This window comes from Armigeres subalbatus, chromosome 1 (genome assembly GCF_024139115.2).
Source record: "Armigeres subalbatus isolate Guangzhou_Male chromosome 1, GZ_Asu_2, whole genome shotgun sequence".
NCBI lineage: Eukaryota > Metazoa > Arthropoda > Insecta > Diptera > Culicidae > Armigeres > Armigeres subalbatus.
In genome coordinates, this window is record NC_085139.1 from 299,916,149 (window position 1) to 299,922,148 (window position 6,000).

General features: G+C 39.7%; 1 protein-coding gene across 3 annotated transcripts in view; it reads right to left on the reverse strand.

Moving 5' to 3' along the window:
* LOC134207806 (uncharacterized) overlaps positions 1-5,747 on the reverse strand; it is a 72,763-nt gene extending 67,016 nt beyond the window's left edge. For 2 of the 3 annotated variants that reach the window (XR_009978426.1, XM_062683736.1), the window contains exon 1: positions 5,481-5,747. The gene's annotated coding sequence lies outside the window, so the exon portion shown is untranslated. The remainder of the gene's footprint in view (positions 1-5,480) is intronic. The other variant, XM_062683737.1, reaches the window with a different exon arrangement.
* Positions 5,748-6,000: the final 253 nt, after the last annotated feature.

Below are 6,000 nucleotides of genomic sequence, written 5' to 3' on the forward strand. Positions count from 1 at the left end.
AGGAAGTAAACAACGATTACCTAAAAAAAACTTTTCTACACCTTTTTTGCACTACATAAACTAGGAGGAAAATACACAACGAAAATTTTTGTGGAGCTTTGTCCATATGTTATCAATTTACAATATGACAATAGATCGTATTTCTCAAGAATATTCAAGCAAGAATGCTTTGCCGAAAATGAATAAGTATAAACTATATAAAAGACATTTGTACAATTACACTGTCACGAGTCTCTGGGTTTCCATCTGCGGGGTTCCAACCAAACACCAAACGCTAATTTGCAGATCATATTTCCATCCATACGTATAAGGTGTGGCGAAACCAGCCCCTTTTTTGCTTCCGAATTTCATTTGCTAACGGCCTCTGGTAAGGCCGACGATGAAGCTCATTGTTTGAGATCCATCGGTTGATGACCACCTGCAGCCGTTGATTGTTCTCATCATGTTAGAGGATCAAAATCAATTTGATTGGAACTTTCCATCATCAAGCGATTTGTATGTAAATCTCCTGCGTCATACAAGAAACCTGACTTATAGTTACTTCCAACATGCGCAGAGAAGTCACTGGCGCAGTACGAAACGTAGGGGCGAGTTCCCTGAAACTTATCCAAAACGATGTATGTGAGTGGTTTTGTTAACCCTCTAAGACCCGGGACGAACGGATTTTTTTCAAATGGCTCGCATTCAGCACCTGATCGTCGGAATTCCTCGCGGTTTCGTTTGTGCTCAATGGGAATAGCTATATTTTTGCTCTGATACATTTTCAAATAGAAATTTTTGTTCAGGTCCGAGTTATTGCTAAAAATAAGTGTGCGCGGGGGTGTTTTTCCTATAATTCAAACATCTCTTCAATATTCTGGACGTATTCATGCCCAAAATTTATCAAATCACCCATCAAACCAACCCAAAAAGATATTTGTAAAGATTTTTAGTCGATTCCGATGTTTTCACCATTTGAGTAGGGCAGGATTGACTGAATTCAGGGCCGCAATCAGGGGTTACAATGGTAGAGTAAAGATTCTAAAGATTCTAAAGATTCAATTACAATGAAATGTGCATGAGGTAATAAGCATGCAGCTGCACAAATTTTACAAATCAGGAGTTTTAAATATTTAATTTTCAATTGAAATTGACCTTCTGAAATTCTTATCAGGGCCGGATTTAGGGGTCAAAATGGAGGTGACCAGGGGCCATATCACCAATTGCAATGAAACTGGGCATGCGACTACTCAAACTTCATGAAAACACATTAGGACCTCAAAGAACTCTGTTTGGGTTTGAAATTGACCTTCTGAAATTTTGACCAGGGCCGGATTCAGGGGTCCAAATGGGGAGAGCAAGGGCCATATCACCAAAAGCAATGAAACTGGGCATGCGACTGCTCAAACACCTTGGAAACACATCAGGAGCTCAAAGAAATCTGTTTCAAATAGAAATTGAAATTCCTCCGGAAGTTCCTCCATAAATTCCTCCGGAAGTTCCTCCAGGAATTCCTCCGGAAGTTCCTCCAGGAATTCCTCAATTCCTCCGGGAGTTCCTCCAGGAATTCCTCAATTCCTCCGGGAGTTCCTCCAGGAATTCCTCCGGAAGTTCCTCCAGGAATTCCTCCGGAAGTTCTTTCAAGAAATCCTCCAAGAATTTCTGCCGAAGTTCCTCCGGGAATTCCTCCGGAAGTTCCTCCAGGAATTCCTTCGGAAATTCCTCCAGGAATTCATTCGGAAATTCTTCCAGGAATTCCTCTGGAAATTCCTCCAGGAATTCCTCCGGAAGTTCCTTCTGGAATTCCTCCGGAAGTTCCTTCTGGAATTCCTCCGGAAGTTCCTCCAGGAATTCCTCCGGAAGTGCCCCTTCTGGAAAAATTCTTAAAAGAACTTCCGGAGAAATTAAAAAATATAGCTATTCCCTTTGAGCACAAACGAAACCGCGAGGAATTCCGACGATCAGGTGCTGAATGCGAGCCATTTGAAAAAAATCCGTTCGTCCCGGGTCTTAGAGGGTTAATAGCAATCTACGTTTGCTAGTAAAAGGGAATCTTGTATGTTACATAAATTTATTTGGATCTTATTCATCCACAATCGAGGATGTGACCCCTCTACAGAAGTACAGGTATAGGAGTGGAGTGAATGAAATTCTCTGAATTTCGGAAGAAATTCTCCGAATATCGAAAGAAATTGTTCGAATTTCGAAAGAAATTGTCCGAATTTCGGAAGAAATTGTCCGAATTTCGGAAGAAATACTCCGAATTTCAGAAGAAATTCTCCGAATTTCGGAAGAAATTCTCCAAATTTCGGAAGAAATTCTCCGAATTTCAAAAGGAAATTCTCCGAATTTCAAAAGAAAATTCTCCGAATTTCAAAAGGAAATTCTCCGAATTTCAAAAAGAAATTCTGCGAATTTCAAAAGGAAATTCTCTGAATTTCAAAAGGAAATTCTCCGAATTTCAAAAGGAAATTCTCTGAATTTCGGAAGAAATTCTCTGAATTTTGAAAGAAATTCTCCGAATTTCGAAAGAAATTCTCCGAATTTTGAAAGAAATTCTCCGAACTTCGAAAGAAATTCTCCGAATTTCGAAAGAAATTCTCCGAATTTGAAAGAAATACTCCGAATTTCGAAAGAAATTCTCCGAATTTCGAAAGAAATTCTCTAAATTTCGAAAGAAATTTTCCGAATTTCGAAAGAAATTCTCTAAATTTCGAAAGAAATTTTCCGAATTTCGAAAGAAATTATCCTAACTTCGGAAGAAATTCTCCGAAGGAAGAAGTTTACCGAATTTTGGAAGAAATTCTTAGATTTTCAAAGAAATTTTCAGATTTTCGAAAGAAATTCTCCGAATTTCAAAAGAAATTCTCGGAATTTCCGAAAAAAAATAATTGTCGATTGTCCGAAGAAATTCTTTGATTTTTAAAAGTAGGTAATTCTCCGCCTTTAGAAAAAAATCTCAAAATTTCAAAAGAAATTCTCCGAATTTCATTTCTTTTTTATATTTAGAAGAAATTCTTCTAATTTTGGAAGAAGTTCCCTGAATTTTGTAAGAAAATCCCCAAATTTCGGAAGAAATTCTCCGTTTTTTCAAAGAAATTCTCTGAATTTCAAATTCTTCGATTTTCAAAAAAAATTCTACGATTCTAGAAAAAAAATCTCTAAATTAAGATCTCCAAATTCTTCGAAATTTGTAAGAAATTCTCCGAAATTTGAAAGAAATTCTTCAAATTTCGGAAAAAGTTCTCCGAATTTCAAATTCTTCGATTTTCAAAAGAAATTCTCCGAATTTCTTTAGACAATCTTTGAATTCTTTCAAGAATTTCTCCGAATTTCGGAAGAAATTATCCAAATTTCGGAAGAAATTTCTAAAATGTCGTAAGAAATTCTTTGAATTTCAAATTCTGCGATTTTCAAAGAAAAAAATTCTCCAAATTTCTCCGAATTTCATTTTTTTTTTAATATTTAAAAGAAATCAGAAGAATTGTGTAAGTCTCCGATTTTTGGAATTTCAAATTTTCTCGAAAATTCTCAAAAATTCTTCTTCGATTTTCAGAATAAATTCTCTAAATTTAGAAAGAGTTTCGGAAGAAACTCTCCGAATTTAGAAGAAAAAATCTCCGAATTTTGATAAAAAAAATTGAATCTTCTTTATAAAGAAGTTTCTCCGAATTTTGCGAGAAATTCTTCGAACACAAATCTCCCAATTTTGAAACAAATTCTCCGATTTTGTCCAAATTAATAAATAAAATATAACGAATTATAAAAGATATTCTCCGAAACTCGAAGCATATTTACCGAATTTTGAAGAAAATTCTCAAATTGCCCTTAGAAGAAATGTTTTTAAATTTTGTAGATATTTATTCATATTTAAAGAAATTATGCGAATTCCTGAGTTAGTTGACTTTATTCACAATACACTCCAAAAATCCTACAAAATATTAAATCACTCCTGCTGATTTTTTTTTCAATCATCTCATTGATAGGTCCCTACCGTTTTCAGTTAATTCTCATCAAACAAGATCCATTTACTGAATATGTCTGATCATCCGCTGACGCCAGTTCTTATCTTATGGACCTCTGCTTCCAGAACCTTCAACCACACACATCTTGAGACAATCAAATATAAAAAAGGACACAAAACAATCTGCCTATGGTGAAAATATTTTACCGCCTTTTTCATTCAATATTATGGGTGCGGGCCGCACTATGGCAGAAGCCTTGCACAACGAAATAATTGCTCCGATAAAAAAGTCGTCATCGTTGGAGGTGCCAATACTCGACCCGATCGAACCCGTATTACCTATGAGGTTTATCACCATTAGCCGCCTTTTTTTCGGTCTTTATCTATCATCACCTTCCGTTGTTCAAATACGCAACGTGTGCGACCGACCGACGACAACTCTGTTCCCCCGGAGTAGCTGCTGCAGCGTTTATAGAAATGTACACATCAAAGCCGTAAAACTGACACCCAAAGACGCCCGATAAGAACATTCCTCCGTTACCCGTGCGGATGCAAGGCGGCCGGCAGCGGGCCATGCGCCGCACACACCACACCGCCTCTTTGTAGATCCGTGTACAATAATATTTGAAGTGACGGTGGCTTGCGTGCGACGAACCACCCGCCGCGACAGGTAAACCTCGCCGTCGGTCACCGCATGAGCGAAGCTGAAGTGAGGCGAGGGCCTTCAGGATCGCTTCATTTCGTCGAAGGTCAGTCACATTGCGTGTGGTGACGACGACGGCGGGTACTTGTTTTGTTTGTCGCTTCCCCGCGCATTGAAGTTACCCTGCGACAAGTCAAAGTCGAGCATATCGTCGCTCCCGTTTCCCGTTCGACGCATCACATGCTGGTCACTCTAACTGGCCCGGAAATCGCGCACATATTGATAGAGATAATGCACACACAATTATTCGTATCTTGCTAGCTGTGGAACCTGCCGCTGCGGTCGTAGTAGGCGGTCGCGGTGATACACATTTCCAACGCACTCCATACCTACTTCGATCCCGATCCCGATCCGCTCTGTCTAGTCGGGAGTGGAACACGCGAATAAAGTGCGATGTGTGGACATAAATTCACTTGATTTAAAGCTGGCCCTAATTGGGTTATTATTCAATTTAGGATTTACGAAAGCAGCTTATCTGCTCTGCTACTGGCAACGTCACATCGAGCATACTAAACTGTTAGTAGCGCATTGTTTTGTTTCTGTTTTACTTAGCAGCACTTGAGCAAACATTTCGCGTGGCCCTGTTATCGATGTTCATCAGAAACTGCACCTTTGAGTCATTCTCAAAGTACCGGTCTACACTTGTTTTCTTCTACGTTTTCAAAGGCATCACCTGAAGATTTGATTACTGTTCAGATCGAACAAGCCTAAGTGTACAAATGACTTGTAAAATCTCCATTGCTAATGTACAACACTGCCACTTTTCTTCACCACACCGCCAAATGCCCCCTTGCGAATCGTAGCCCTCTCCCAGGAATAGGTCACTTTACTTACAACGCTCCCCAACACGGTACAAAAATGATATCAGACAGAAACACTTTTATCACTACCGGCCAGTAACTACACTTGGAACTTCTCGTTTGTTCGACCGAACAGGTTGCTCGCTAGATTCGTACTAACCGTTCGCCTCGGATGACCGGGAGGTATACTAGCGGCGGAAATTAAGTTGCGTACGCGCACTCCTCGGTGGTCTTCGCTCGAGCTCGCTCTCACCTTAATACCTATTCGTACCTACTTCACTGCACTGACTGGCTCGACTGGACGGTGTTCGGCGAAAAGAGTGAGATTTATAAATTTGATTGGGATTGGGTGGTTGGCGCAAAATACATACACACACGTGTGGTTGCCAACATTCTCACCTGAGAGGAAAATCGAGTTTGTGACGCATATCGTGGGTCAACTGCGCTGCGAAATAGTGGGCGATTCGCGAGCGGTAACTTGGGTGACATTAGATGCACTTACCTTAGGCATGCATGCAGCACCTATCCGACCGATGGTTGTGTTGGTCTCTACG